Source organism: Calonectris borealis, unplaced genomic scaffold, assembly GCF_964195595.1.
Source record: "Calonectris borealis unplaced genomic scaffold, bCalBor7.hap1.2 HAP1_SCAFFOLD_152, whole genome shotgun sequence".
Classification (NCBI taxonomy): Eukaryota; Metazoa; Chordata; class Aves; order Procellariiformes; family Procellariidae; genus Calonectris; species Calonectris borealis.
Genome location: NW_027441538.1, coordinates 108,238 through 123,851, shown reverse-complemented (window position 1 = coordinate 123,851; position 15,614 = coordinate 108,238).

Below are 15,614 nucleotides of genomic sequence, written 5' to 3'. Positions count from 1 at the left end.
TTGTGGCGAGCCGCAGGAAGGCTGCCACGGAGGACCCATCCCCTCCCCACCGCACCCCCAATTTCACAGGAGTATCGTTTATTATAATAAATTTATTGTTATTATTATTATTCTTGTTTATCTTAATTCCCTTGTTTTCCTTTCCGGGATATATTTTGGGGACGGTGACCACGGAATTCCAGAGCTGGGGGAGGACATTTTGACACCCCCCCCCCCCAACATGACAGAGCAGCCCCATGGGGGTTTGGGGGGTGCCCAGCACCTCGGAGGCGCCCCCAGCACCTCCGGCTTCAGGATGAGGCTCAGCCTTGGGGTGCACCAGAGGACATTGGGGAGCACGTGGTACCTGGGTCATGCTGGGATGCACTGGGGAGCCCTGGGAAGTACTGGGACACCCCGAGGAGCACGTGGCACCCAGAACAAACTGGGGAGCCATGGGAAGTACTGGGACACACTGGGGAGCATGTGGCACTCTGAACAAACTGGGAAGTACTGGGAAGTACTGGGGAGTACGTGGCACCCAGAACACACTGGGAAGTACTGGGAAATACTGGGACACACTGGGGAGAATGAGCCACCCAGAACAAACTGGGGAGCCTTGGGAAGTACTGGGGCACACTCGGGAGCCCTGGGAAGTACTGGGAGACACTGGGGAGCACGTGGCACCCAGAACAAACTGGGACACACTGGGGAGTACTGGGACACCCTGGGAAGGAGGGAGCGTGGTGGGGGGACACAGGACACCCCGGAGGGGAGGGAGGTGGGACCTGGGACAATCCGGGGTGGGGACATGCCCATCCCATGGGTGCCTGGGATGGGGGACCCTGGGGATGGCACCCATGGGTGTCTGGGGACAGAGGACCCCAAGGGTGGTGCTTGCAGGTGCCTGGGGATGGAGGATCCTAGGGACAGCACCCAAGGAAGGAGACCCCTAAGGAGGGAGCCTGAGGGTGCCCAGGGATGGAGGGCCCCGGCGATGGCACCCGGCGATGAGTGGCCCTGGAGAAACCACCTGCAGGTGCCCAAGGGGATGCACCCAACCCCCAGTGCCACCATCCTCCCTGTTGGCGTGGTGAGGAGGGACCACAAAGCCAGGTTGGGGACAACATGGAGGTGGCCCAGGACCCCCACCCAGCACCCATGGGACTTGTAACCCTGGGCTAGCGGTGGGTAGAAAGGCGAGAGGACGTGGACGTGGCGCCGCTTTGCCACGTCCTGGCTTGATTCAGCAGGAACCAAGCCCTTGCCCCGCCCCTTCTCCATCCATCCGTCCGTCCATCCATCCATCCATCCATCCATCCATCCCCAGGAGGTTTGGGGAGGGGAACAACACCCCAAGGTGGGGCAGGACGAGTGAGCAGCGGGTGGCGGTAACGGAGGAGACCCGCCACGTCTCGCCCTAATCTTATCAGCGTGCCGGGGAAACGGCGGCTCCCTCCCTCCCTTGTCTCCGGCGCAAGGGTTGGGCCCATTGTGGCCGACCCAGAGCTGCCTGGGAAGGTCAAACACCATGGGGACATCCGGACCTTCTCACGCCCTTTCTATTTTGGGATTTGATAAAAATTACTCAGCGATTATTTACCGGCGCGGCCCTACCTTGCAGTTGATGACCATGCCGGACTCGGCACACAAAATCATCGCGTCCGGTGCCTCCGACTCAGTCGCTCCGTGGCTCCCTGCTCCTTCAGGATGGAGCTGGGTTGCTTCTTCTTCTTCCTCCTCTTCATCCCCTTGGAGGCTCTGTCAGGTAAGAGAGGGACAAGACGGAGAGATCTCCATCCTGCTGGCAGCGAGGCATCATCCCACCCTGTCCTCCTTCTCCCACCTCCATCCCTCCCGTCCCACCCTGTCCTCCTTCTCCCACCCCCATCCCATCTCCTCTGAAAAATCCCTCGAGGGGGTTTTTGGCTCTTTCTGGGCTTCCCGGTCCACTGGAAGCTCCTCTTCAAAGAACTTGGACCACCCAACTGCCCTGGGTGTTATTCCCAGCCTGGGGTGCCCCTTGAGGGTGCCCTCCAAGAGCAAAGTCACCCTATGGGTGCCCGTTCTCCTCTTCCCTTCTCTGGGTGGGGGTTTAGAGCCTTGGGCACTGGTCAGAGCCGGCTTTTGGGGAGGGGAACCTCGACTCCCTCCCTGGACTCCTGGGTCCTCTCCCGGGGAGGTGGGTTGGAGGGTGTTGACTCACCAGAGGTGGGATGGGAGCAGAGCCGGTCTCCCAGGTCCCTCCTCCAGCCGGGGAAGTCCGGGATTCGCACCCCCCAACCCCCCCCCTTAACCTGAGGTACCTTCCAGCCCCCTGCGAGAACGGCGGCACGGCGGTGGGGGAGGGATGCGTGTGCCCCCCCGGCTACAACGGCACCCGCTGTGAGACCGGCGATCCCACCAAGGCTTGCCAAAACGGCGGCACCGCCGTGGGGACGAAATGCTACTGCCCGCCGGGATTTCGGGGTCCCCTTTGTGAACACCCTGACCCCACCAGCGCCTGCCGGAATGGGGCCACGGCTTTTGGGATGACGTGTGTGTGTCCGCCGGGATACTGGGGAGAAGTTTGTCAGTACCCGGAGCAGCCCAGCTCGTGCCTAAATGGTGGCACGTTGGTGGGGGTGGCCTGCCACTGCCCCCCGGCAGCCTGGGGACCCCGGTGTGAATGCACCAGCCCGTCCACTGCCACGGTGCCCACCACGGCCAGGAGCCCAAGCACAGCGGGCAGTGAGGTCTCCATATCAACGTTGGCCGTCAACCGCATCGCACATCCCATGGAGAGCCATGCCACGGTCCCAACCACCCTGGAAAGCAGCGCCACGGCCACGCTCCCGACTACCGCCACGGAAAGCAAGGCTACGGCCACGCCAGTGGCACGCCGGGCAAGAAACGCCATGGCCACCCCTGCAGAAAGCAACACCACGGCCACGGAGAGCAACACCACGGCCATGGAAAGCAACACCACGGCTACGCTACTGACCTCCACAGAAAGCAACACCACGGCCACCACCCTGGAAAGCAGCACCTTGGCCATGCTACCAACTACGCCCCTGGAGAGCAACACCACGGCCGTGGAAAGCAAGACCACGGCCATGGAAAGCAATTCCACAGCCACCACCCTGGAAAGCAACACCACAGCCACTACCCTGGAAAGCAACACCACGGACACACTAACAACCACCATCGTGAGCAACACCACGGCCACGCCACCGATCTCCATGGAAAGCAACACCACAGACACACTAATGACCACTATGGTAAGCAACACCACGGCCACGCTACCGATCTCCATGGAAAGCAACACCACGGCCATGGAAAGCAACACCACAGCCATGGAAAGCAACACCACTACCCTGGAAAGCAACACCACAGACACACTAACAACCACCATCGTAAGCAACACCACGGCCACGCCACCGATCTCCATGGAAAGCAACACCACGGCCACGCTACGAACCCCTCCGGAAAGCAACACCACAGCCACCACCCTGGAAAGCAACACCACAGACACACTAACGACGACCATGGTGAGCAACACCATGGCCACACCACCGATCTCCATGGAAAGCAACACCACGGCCATGGAAAGCAACACCACGGCCACTACCCTGGAAAGCAACACCACGGGCACACTAATGACCAGTATGGTAAGCAACACCACGGCCACGCTACCAACTACCCCCATGGTAAGCAACACCACGACCATGGAAAGCAACACCACAGACACACTAATGACCACCATCGTAAGCAACACCACGGCCACGCCACTGATCTCCATGGAAAGCAACACCACGGCCACGCTACGAACCCCTCTGGAAAGCAACACCACAGCCACCTCCATGGAAAACAACACCACGGCCACACTACCAACCCCCCTGGAAAGCAACACCACGGCCATGGAAAGCAACACCACGGCCATGCTACCAACACCCCTAGAAAGCAACATCACAACCACCACCCCGGTAAGCAACACCACGGCCACGCTACTGATCTCCATGGAAAGCAACACCACGGCCATGGAAAGCAACGTCACGGCCACGCTACCAACTACCCCCATGGTGAGCAACATCACGGCCATGGAAATCAACACCACGGCCACTAGCCTGGAAAGCAACACCACGGCCACATTAACGACCACCATGGTGAGCAACACCACGGCCACGCTACTGATCTCCATGGAAAGCAACACCACGGCCATGGAAAGCAACACCACGGCCACGCTCCCAACCGTTCCCAACGCCTCTTCTACCCCAGCACCGGCTCAGCCCCATGTCACCCATACGGTCCCCCTGAATGCCACCACGGCATGCGCCGGGAACTGCACCAGCCCTGCCACCAAGATCACAGCGGTGACACCCTCGTCCCCTCCCAACACCACGGTGCCTACCATGACATCGGGTCTTGGCTCCACCACCATCACCACTTTGTCCTCTTCAACCAGCAGAGCCACCACCACCAGCACCACCTTGGCCATCATCTGCCTCTACCTCCCGCACGGGTCCAGCTCTCCGGCTAGTGGGTGTCCTGGCATGGGGTCCTTGGGGTGGTGGGGGTCTCCTTTCCAGGGCCAGGAGGGACATGGGGTCTTCCAGGATGGGAGGGGAGGAGGAAGAGGAGGGAGAGAAGAATGAACGTGGGTCCAGGCCTGTGGTTGGTGGGTGCCCTGGGGTGGGAGTCTCCTTCTCCTGGGACAAGGGGATAAAGGGGGAGGAAGAAGGATGGATGTGGGTCTACCACACCCAAGGATCAGAGCTGGGGGTGGGGAGGCCAGGACACTTGGGTCCCCTCACCAAGTCCTTCTGCCCCCACCTCTCTTCCAGTCATCTGCCACAACGGTGGCGTCGCCAACTTGTCCGAATGCCTCTGCCCACCTGGTTACTCCGGTCCCACTTGCGAGACGGTGGATGTCACTGACCAGTGCGCCGGCGGCAGCACGGCGGTGGGTAACCAATGCATCTGCCCACCGGGGCGGTCGGGGCCTCGTTGTGACACCCGTGATGAAACCACGGCTTGCCGGAATGGAGGCACAGCTGTGGGAACCGAGTGCTACTGCCTCGGTGGGTTTTATGGCCTGCGGTGTGAGGACCACCACACCACTGCTGTCCCCACCTCTGGAAGGACCACCGCATCCCCAGCAACACCCAATCACCCTACGAGGAGCAGAGCTACACCGAGGAGAACCAGGAGAACCACCACCACGCCCATCCCTACCACCACAGGTTGGTGGGTCTTCCTTGGCATGGATGCTCATGGCCATTGCTGGGAGAGGACCCCCCCCCTCCCCACCCACCCAAAGGGGCTTGCACCCCTGAAGCCCCAGTTTTGCCCCTCCCCCCCCAAGGGGGACACACCAGGGAGCTGCTGGTTGGGACCAGACACCACTTTTCTCTCTGTGTCCCCCCCTAAAAAAAAATATTGGGGGGCTCTGGTAATGGTGCACCCAACTGGATAGATCTGGAAGGGGGGGGACGGGGTGCTGGACATCATGGGAGGGGGGAAAGGGGGGTGCAGGCAGGCAGTGGGGGGGTTACCCATGAGTCCTTGTGTCCTTCTTCCCACAGACCCCTGCCAGAATGGGGGTCACTGGACGGGGATGGGTTGTCTCTGCCCCCCCAATGTGGACGGAGCCCTTTGCCAGTTCGGGGCATCAACCATCAACATCACGGCAGGTAAAGGAGAGAGGAACACCCCACCCTGCCCCGCCCCTGTCCCCAAAAGGGACACCCCGTGGGATGTCCCCATCTCATGGGCATCCTACCCCCTTCCATGAAGAGCTGGGCCCCTCCGTGATGATGCTGACACGTGTCACCAACCGGAACTTCTCCGAGGACATGGGGGACACCTCGTCCACCGCCTATCGCAGCTTCGTGGATGAGTTCGGCCGGACGGTGAGGTCCTCGTTGTGTCTTCCCCCAAGTCATTGGGGGACCAACCAGGACCACCCCAAGGGACCACCCAGCCCAGCGCCACTGGTGACACGTGTCTCTCTGTCCCCAGATGGACCGGATCTACCACAACATCTCCGGCTACCGCGGCACCCGGGTCCTGACGCTGACGTGAGTGTGCGGCTGGTGGTGGGGGTGGGACGGGATGGGTGAGGAACCCCTGGGATGGGATGGGATGGGATGGGATGGGATGGGATGGGATGGGATGGGATGGGATGGGATGGGATGGGATGGGTGAGGAACCCCTGGGATGGGATGGGATGGGATGGGATGGGATGGGATGGGATGGGATGGGTGAGGAACCCCTGGGATGGGATGGGATGGGATGGGATGGGATAGGTGAGGAACCATTGGGATGGGATGGGATGGGATGGGATAGGTGAGGAACCATTGGGATGGGATGGGATGGGATGGGATGGGATGGGAACCCCATGCCCCACGCCAATGCTCTCACTGCCCCACAGAAGAGGCAGCGTGGTGGTGAACTACAAAGTCCTGCTGCACCCATCGGCCGGAGACACCAGCCTTGACCACCGAGCCTGGGAGCTGCTGGAGGCTGCCAACACCGCAGCTCAGCCCCAAAACTGCAGCCACTCGGCGGGTAGGTGCCAAGCGACCCACTGCCGGTCAGAGTTGGTCTCCCACATCTCTGGTGGCCTCCGGTGACGACCACTTTCCCTCTCCCAGAAGGGCTCTGTTTCAGCACGTCCTCCTCCAGAGCTGCCCGCGCCGAAGTGCTGGCGCTCAACGCTACGGGTGAGCACGGGTGGCTGGGACACCGTGGGGGGCGGGGAATGGGGTCAGGGCTCACCTGATTGGTGCTCCTCTTCTCCAGAGCTCTGCAGAAAGTACGCGCCGGCCAACTTCAGACAGTATTATTATCCCTACCACACACACAACAGCTTCCTCTGCATCACCAACTGCACCCTCAACGTCCCCGGCTCCATCAACTGCAACAACGGGTTCTGCCGGTTGACACTGGAGGGACCCCGCTGCTTGTGAGTGGACCCAAACTTCCCCTGTTCCCGTCCCTTACCCATAATTCCCACCTTACCCTCAATCTTGAACCCTCACCCGGGCCCAAACCTCCCCATAACGCTAATTGTAAACTTGATTCCGGTCCTAAACCTAACGACGACCCTAATCTTAACCCCAGCCCTAACCCAAAGCTACTCCCAGTCGTAGCATTAACCTCTTAACCCCAGCCTGACCCTTCACCCCACCCAAGCCCTGACCCTGGTGATAACCTGAACCCCAATCCGTGACCCCAAACCCCAACCCTTGACTCCAACACCCCAACCCTTGACCCCCAAGCCCCAAACTTCAGCCCAACACCCCAACTCCTGCCCTCCAGACTCAACCCTTGACCCCCAGGCTCCCACCACAACCCAAAACCTTGACCCGGACCCCAAAACCTTGACCCCAACAGACCAACCCTTGATCCCCAAGCCCCAAACCTTGAGCCCAACACCCCAACCCTTGCCCTCCAAACCCAACCCCTGACCCCCAAGCCCCAAACCTTGAGCCCAACACCCCAACCCTTGCCCTCCAAACCCAACCCTTCACCCCCAAGCCCCAAACTTTGAGCTCCACACCCCAACTCCTGCCCTCCAAACCCAACCCTTGACCCCCAAGCCCCAAACCTTGAGCCCCACACCCCAACTCCTGCCCTCCAAACCCAACCCTTGACGCCCAAAAGTCCTTGACCACAACCTCAAACCTCAGTGCCAACCCATGGACATGGGGCTGGGTCTCCCGGGTTCTGCTCAGCTCTGGGAAGGGCCCTGGGAACCTGGTGGGTTTCTTGGAGGATCCCAATCCCCAACATCCAACCTGGGCCAGATCTGGGGGGCAGGCACCCTGCCCATGACGCATCACCCCCACAGCTGCCCGGACGTGCCGTGGTACCTGACATCCGGTGGCCGCTGCCAGACCCACATCAGCCAATTGGGGCTGGGACTGGGTGTGGGGCTGGGGCTGGGACTGACCCTCCTCATCCTGCTCGTCCTTTGCATCATCCTCACCATCTGCTTGGCCCAAGGGAAGAAGAAATCTGCTGGTGCCAGGTGAAAGGGTTGGGGGGGGATCCATGGGGGGTCAAGGGAGGAAAGTTGGGGTTGGCACCAAGCTGGGCTGCCCTCAGATGCGCCCCTTCACCCAAACTTGGGGGGCAGCAGCTTTTCCCCATGGGAGTGGGAGGGTTCAACTCCTTAACCCCAGCAAGGGCTGAGACCCCAACGCTGGAGCCCACAAGCTCCAGCATCTCCACCCCCTTCCCCACACCAGTCCCCCCCCACAAGACCCGTGGGCTCACCAGTTCCCATCTCCACAGCATGACCGGTGAGGAGAGCAGCTGGCTGGGCAGCGGGCGCAACGCCCATGCCACCGGCGTCTACCACGTGAATGGCAGAGGCTGCGCACCCCAGCAAGGTGAGACCCATTGAGGGGGTGGGGGGCAAAACCTTCCCCTTAGTGGGGAGACCCCCACCCTTGCCAGACCCTCACCCTCCTTCCTCTTCCAGGCCCCCATGGACTGGAAGCCCTACAAGCTTCCTACAAGCCCAACGCTGAGGTGGCAGCACCCACCACACCGGTAGGTGCCCGGGCAGTGCCGGTGCCGCAGCCGGCACCCGTGGATGCCGGGGGGGGGACCCCCCATCCTCACTGCTCCCTCCCCTCTTTGCAGGTGCTGGCAGAAGGTGAAGCATCCCTGTGACTCCAAAAATAGGTGGTGGAGGGTGGTCAAGGCTTCCTTGGTGCCCCACACCGGGCAGGACCCTTGGCACTGGGGTGGGGGGCAGCGACCGAAGATCTCGGCCCCTCCAGAGAGGGGAGGTGGGGAATGCCCCCCCCCCGCCCCCCCAGCATTTCTCATTTTTGGGGCTAAAGTAGGTGGGGTGCGGTTGCCGTGTGAGAGAGGAGGGGTCCCCCCGTGGTCCTGGGGGGCTCCTCGCTGGAGAGGACATCCCTGGGGCTCAGTCCAGCCTCACCTGAGCCAGATAATCCTTATCCTGGTGGAAATTACATTGAGTAACATATTTATTTCACCTCTTGAAAAATAACTTGGAAAGACGGGGCTGGGAGGGGGAGAGGGAGGGGAATTCCCGAAGGCAGGTGCCAACGCTGCCGACACACGTGGGGGTCAAGATTTGGGTCTTGGGGGTCCCGGTTGGGGTCTTGGGGGTCGAGATCAGTGTCTTGGGGATCACGGTTGGGGTTTTGGGGGTGAAGGGTTGGGTTTTTGGAGGGGGATTCCCAGGGCCGTGCCACTGGCCAGGGCTGGAAATGAAATCAGGAAGACCCAAGCGTGACCGGAGGAGGAAGAAATTCTACAGAACACTTGTTTGCAAAACACCGGTGGGGAGGAACACCCGGCCGACACCTGCCCGTCCAGAAATACAACACAAATTTATCCCCGGCCACGACAAAATATCATCCTTCCTGCCCGGCATCTCCTCACCCCTCTTGCCACCCCCGGTGCCATGCGGAGAGACTCCGGGTGTTTGTTTTCTGGGTGGGAAAGGGTCCTTCCCCGGTCACTGGTGTGCGTGGGGGGGGTTGGGAAAAGCAGGAGGAGGGGGGGCAAGAATTTGTGGGTAGGTCTTGGGTTGGGGGGGTTGCAGGGGGTCCCCATATTCCCCACTGCTGCTGTGCAATGGGTAGCACTGGGGTGCTGCCCGTACCCATTTCGGGGGGATGCTGAGCCCCCCCCCCCAGCCTGGGGGTTGGCTTTGGCTTCACCCCCGCTCCCCCCCCCTTGAGGAAACGATACCCAACGATGTCGCAACGGGTGTCAACACCCAGAAGCGGTTTTGGGAGAGCCTTGGCAACTCAACCGCCGCGGTTCATCAAACGGGGTGCGCGGTTCCATCCCTGCCCACCGCGGGGCAAAGGTCTCCTCTTGCCGCTTCTTGCCGGCGCTCTGCCTGCTCCGAGCGCAGTTCGGGCTCTGGAATGCTGCCGGCGTGGGATCGGGAAGGGAAGATGAAGATTTCCATCTTTCCTCTCCCCTTCTTCCTCCTCCTCCTCCCCACAGGCAGAATGAGTGAGTAGGGCTGAGGGGGGGCTTTCCTTGGGTGTTTTGGGGGGGTGCCACAAGGTGGGACGGGAGGTGTCGTCTCCTTCTGGGTTTCTCCGTGGGGTGCCCCTGTGAAGGGGCAGCTTCACCCCCCACCCCTCTCCATCCCCTGGCCAAAACCCCCCCCCTCTCTCCAAGCTCCCATCCCACCCCAGCCACGGGGGTCCACAGGGGTCCAAGCCATGCCCCCCCCCCCATGGGTTGCTGTCCCCAAACGGGTGACGCTCGGTGCCTATCCACAACCTTGTCCGGTCCCACCACCGGAACGCGGCTGCAGCTCCAGCCAACGTACTCCCCCCAACAACCCCCCCCCCAACCCAACAGCTGCCCCCCCCCACCCCAATCACCACCACCCTCCCACCCGGCTCCTTTTCCAGCTTTTTACTGGTGATCCACCCCCAGCCTCCCCTCCTCCAACCGCTGCACCGCAGCCGGCGTCCGCCGATGCCAATCTACCCCCTGCCCGTATTCCTACCCCCCCCCCGCCAAACACAGCGGCTGGCGTGTTCCAGAGCTTTTAAACCTCGTTAAGAGCAGGGAAGACGGTGAGTTGATTGCATAAGGGAGGCTCATTTAGGAGAAAAGCAGCACGGCCGCAGCTGGAGAACATCAATCAAGAGCAAATGGGTTGGAAAAATCGGGCTTTTTGAAACAGCACGGCTTTTTTTTTTTTGGGGGGGGGGTCGGGGTTTTTTTGTTGTTTGGGTGTTCTTTTTTTTAATTTGGGTTTTTGGTTTTGGGATTTTTTGAGCTAAAACCAGCTCGATCAAGCTGGGGAATTTTCCAGGGCAAATTTCCTGAGAAAAAAAACTTGATTTGAAGGACACCATCACCATGGTGGGGAGAGGGTCTCCCCATTGCCCTCCCCCCCGTGCCGGGATGACCCATGCTCGATCGAGCAATAACAGCTCAAGGCTGTCACCATCCTTCACCCCCACCCCGGCACGCGCCCCCGGTCCCATGGGGGCACCAGCCCGCACCCCGCTATCGGTGACATGGGCTTCCTTGCACCGCACGTGTTGCCCAACCGTGTGAACCCTTGGGAAAGGAAAGTCTGGGAGGTGCCAGGGGAAAGGAAAGGCCACGGATAAAGTCCAAGTGCATGAGGATCAGCAGTAAACAAAACTTGTTCTGATAAGGGCTTCTTGGCCTGGGGCGCTTTGGGGTGGGAACTGCTGGTGGGATGGGACTGGGGTCACCACCCGAACCTCGGGGATACACAGCACCCATGGCAGCAGTGGATCCAGAGGGAGAAAGAGGAGGAGGAAGTTCTCCCTCTCCCCAGCCCCGAGGAACCCTGTCCTACAGCAACCACTACACACGCCCCACCCTCAACTCCTTCACAGCAACCCCTCAACTCTCTGCGAGAGCTTCTGAAAACACAACACCCACACACACACCCACCACACCCACCAGGTGGTCTCCAAAACCCACCAGCTCCAATATGGCCACCAAAACCCCTGCACCCACCAAAGCCATTATAGAATCACAGAATCATACAGGTTGGAAAAGACCTCTAAGATCATCGAGTCCAACCGTCAACCCAACACCCCCATGCCCACTACACCATGTCCCTAAGGGCCTCATCTACACGTCTTTTAGATACCTCCAGGGATGGTGACTCCACCACTGCCCTGGGCAGCCTGTTCCAAGGCCTGACCACTCTTTCAGTAAAGAAATTTCTCCTAATGTCCAATCTAAACCTCCCCTGGCGCAACTTGAGGCCATTTCCTCTTGTCCTATCGCTGTTACTTGGGAGAAGAGACCGACCCCCACCTCGCTACAACCTCCTGTCAGGGAGTTGTAGAGCGCGATGAGGTCTCCCCTCAGCCTCCTCTTCTCCAGGCTGAACACCCCCAGCTCCCTCAGCCGCTCCCCATCAGACTTGTGCTCCAGGCCCTTCACCAGCTTCGTTGCCCTCCTCTGGACACGCTCCAGCACCTCCATGTCCTTCTTGTGGTGAGGGGCCCAAAACTGAACACAGGATTCGAGGTGCGGCCTCACCAGTGCCCAGTACAGGGGCACGATCACCTCCCTGCTCCTGCTGGCCACACGACTTCTGATACAGGCCAGGATGCCATTGGCCTTCTTGGCCACCTGGGCACACTGCCGGCTCATGTTCAGCCAGCTGTCACCCAGCACCCCCAGGTCCTTTTCCTCCGGGTCCTTTTCCTCCTTTTCCTCCTTTTCCTCCAGGTCTTTTTATCACCTCTGCAACCACCACGTCCACCAGCACGTCTGGAGCCTCCATGTCCACCAGCACCTCTGGAACCACCATGGCCACTAGCACCTCTAGAACCACCACGACAGCGATCAGCATCTCTACAACCACCATGCCCGTCAGCACTTCTACTACCACCAGAGCCACCAGCCCCTCTACAACCACCACGCCCACCAGCACGTCTGGAGCCTCCACGTCCACCAGCACATCTGGAACCGCCATGGTCACCAGCATCTCTGGAACCACCACGACAGCGATCAGCATCTCTACAACCACCACGCCCGTCAGCACTTCTACAACCACCAGAACCACCAGCCCCTCTGCAACCTCCATGGCCACCAGCGGGTCTGAAACCACCAGAGCCACCAGCCCCTCTACAACCACCACGCCCACCAGCACGTCTGGAGCCTCCATGTCCACCAGCACCTCTGGAACCACCATGGCCACTAGCACCTCTAGAACCACCACGACAGCGATCAACATCTCTACAACCACCACGCCCGTCAGCACTTCTACAACCACCAGAACCACCAGCCCCTCTGCAACCACCGCGCCCACCAGCACGTCTGGAGCCTCCACGTCCACCAGCACATCTGGAACCGCCATGGTCACCAGCATCTCTGGAACCACCACGACAGCGATCAGCATCTCTACAACCACCACGCCCGTCAGCACTTCTACAACCACCAGAACCACCAGCAACTCTGCAACCTCCATGGCCACCAGCGGGTCTGAAACCACCAGAGCCACCAGCCCCTCTACAACCACCACGCCCACCAGCACGTCTGGAGCCTCCATGTCCACCAGCACATCTGGAACCGCCATGGTCACCAGCATCTCTGGAACCACCACGACAGCGATCAGCATCTCTACAACCACCACGCCCGTCAGCACTTCTACAACCACCAGAACCACCAGCCCCTCTGCAACCACCATGCCCACCAGCGGGTCTGAAACTACCACAGCCACCAGCCCCTCTGCAACCACCACGCCCACCAGCATGTCTGGAACCTCCACGTCCACCAGCACCTCTGGAACCACCATGGCCACTAGCACCTCTGGAACCACCACGACAGCGATCAACATCTCTACAACCACCACGCCCGTCAGCACTTCTACAACCACCAGAACCACCAGCAACTCTGCAACCACCATGGCCACCAGCGGGTCTGAAACCACCAGAGCCACCAGCCCCTCTGCAACCACCACGCCCACCAGCACGTCTGGAGCCTCCACGTCCACCAGCACATCTGGAACCGCCATGGTCACCAGCATCTCTGGAACCACCACGATGGCAACCAGCATCTCTACAACCACCATGCCCACCAGCACGTCTGAAACTACCACAGCCACCAGCCCCTCTGCAACCACCATGCCCACCAGCATGTCTGGAACCTCCACGTCCACCAGCACATCTGGAACCACCATGGCCAACAGCACCTTTGGAACCACCACAGCGGCGACCAACATCTCTACAACCACCATGCCCACCAGCACATCTGGAGCCTCCACGGCCACCACCAGCACTTCTGGAACCTCCATGATGGTGACCAGCATCTCTACAACCACCATGCCCACCAACACTTCTGCAACCACCACAACCATCAACACCTCTGCAACCACCACAGCCACCAGCACATCTGGAACCACCACAATGGTGACCGGCATCTCTACAACCACCATGCCCACCAGCAGTTCTACCACCACCACAACCACCAATGCTTCTGCAACAACCATGCCCACCAACACTTCTACAACCACCATGCCCAACAGCATGTCTGGAACCTCCATGTCCACCAGCAAGTCTGGAACCACCACGGCCACCGGCACCTCTCGAACCACCACGATGGCAACCAGCAATTCTACAACCAACACAACCACCAACACCACCCACCCTCCCATTATGACCACCCCCACCACCATCCCTACCACCACGACCACCCCCACCACCACCACCACCACTACAGCCACCACCAGTCCAGGTGAGTCGTCCTCCTTGGTGGCACCACCTAACCACGTCCCTACTCCTGACCTCCCACCATGCCCCGAGCATTCTCCAGGTGCCTTCGCACTCCTGGGGTTTCTCCGGGCTGCGTCACAGCACCCATGTCCTGGGGTGTCTCTTCCAGGTCAATGCCAGAACGGGGCCACGTGGGATGGCACCAAGTGCCTGTGTCCTGACGGGTACTACGGTGTCCACTGTGAGATAGCCATGTGCCAAAATGGTGGCACCTGGGCCAACGGGCTTTGCCAATGCCCCGAAGATTTCCATGGCTTTGAGTGCCAGTTCTTCAAGGAGATCATCGAGGTCAAAAATGGTAGGGAGCCACCCCAAGCTGTGCTACGCCACACCGGGGCTGCCATGGGAGACCACCAAGCTGGGACCTGGGCTGAGGTCACCTCAGGGGGACCAGCCTGGGGATGGGGCCTCCATGGAGGGACTGACCCGGGACTGGGGCCACCATGAGGGACCGACCTGGGACTGGGGTTGGGGTCACCAGTGAGGGACCAACCTGGGAATGGGGCCACCAGTGAGCAACCAACCTGGGAATGGGGCCACCATGGAGGGACTAACTTGGGACTGGGGCCACCATGGAGGGACTGACCTGGGACTGGGGTTGGGGTCACCAGTGAGGGAACAAGCTGGGAATGGGGCCACCATGGAGGGATCGACCTGGGCCCCTGACCAAGGGCACCAGGGGTGGGTCGGGTCTATTGCTTATGGGTCTCCTTCTGCTTGGTGAAGTGACGGTGAATGCAACAGTGGAGATGACAACGAAGATCTACAACAGGAATTTCACAGAAGAACTCAGAAATCAGGCCTCTGCAGCTTTCAAGGACTTTGAGGAGGAATTCAAGGAGCAGGTCAGGGCGCAGCGATGCCGGTGGCGTCCCCATGCTGGGCAGCACCCTTGGGTGGGGCTGGTGCCCGGATCACCCCACGGCTTCTCTTTGTCTTCCAGATGAGGGAGATTTACAAGAATATAGAGGGCTACCAAGATGTGGTGATCCACGAACTGACGTGAGTGCCCCCCGGGGGTGGGTGGTGTGTCCTCCTGGGGTGCTGACCCCCTCCATCTGCTCCAGCAGGGTGATTTGGGGTGAAGGGACCCACAGGGGTCAGTGTGAGGGGATGCTCTCCAAGGATGGGGCATCCACATCCCTCCAAGCCATGTTCTGTCCCTGGGGCTCCTCCAGGATGGTCCAGCCCCATTGAATGGTGGCCACGCTGTCCCTCCACACTGGGACCCCAAACTGGTCCCAACTGGGTCCCCTGCAGTGTGGGACCACAGCCCAGCCCTGCCAAGCCACCGGTGCCCCTTCTCCTTGCAGAGAGGGCAGCATCGTGGTGAACTACACGGTCCTCCTGAAGGTGCTCGCCAGCACC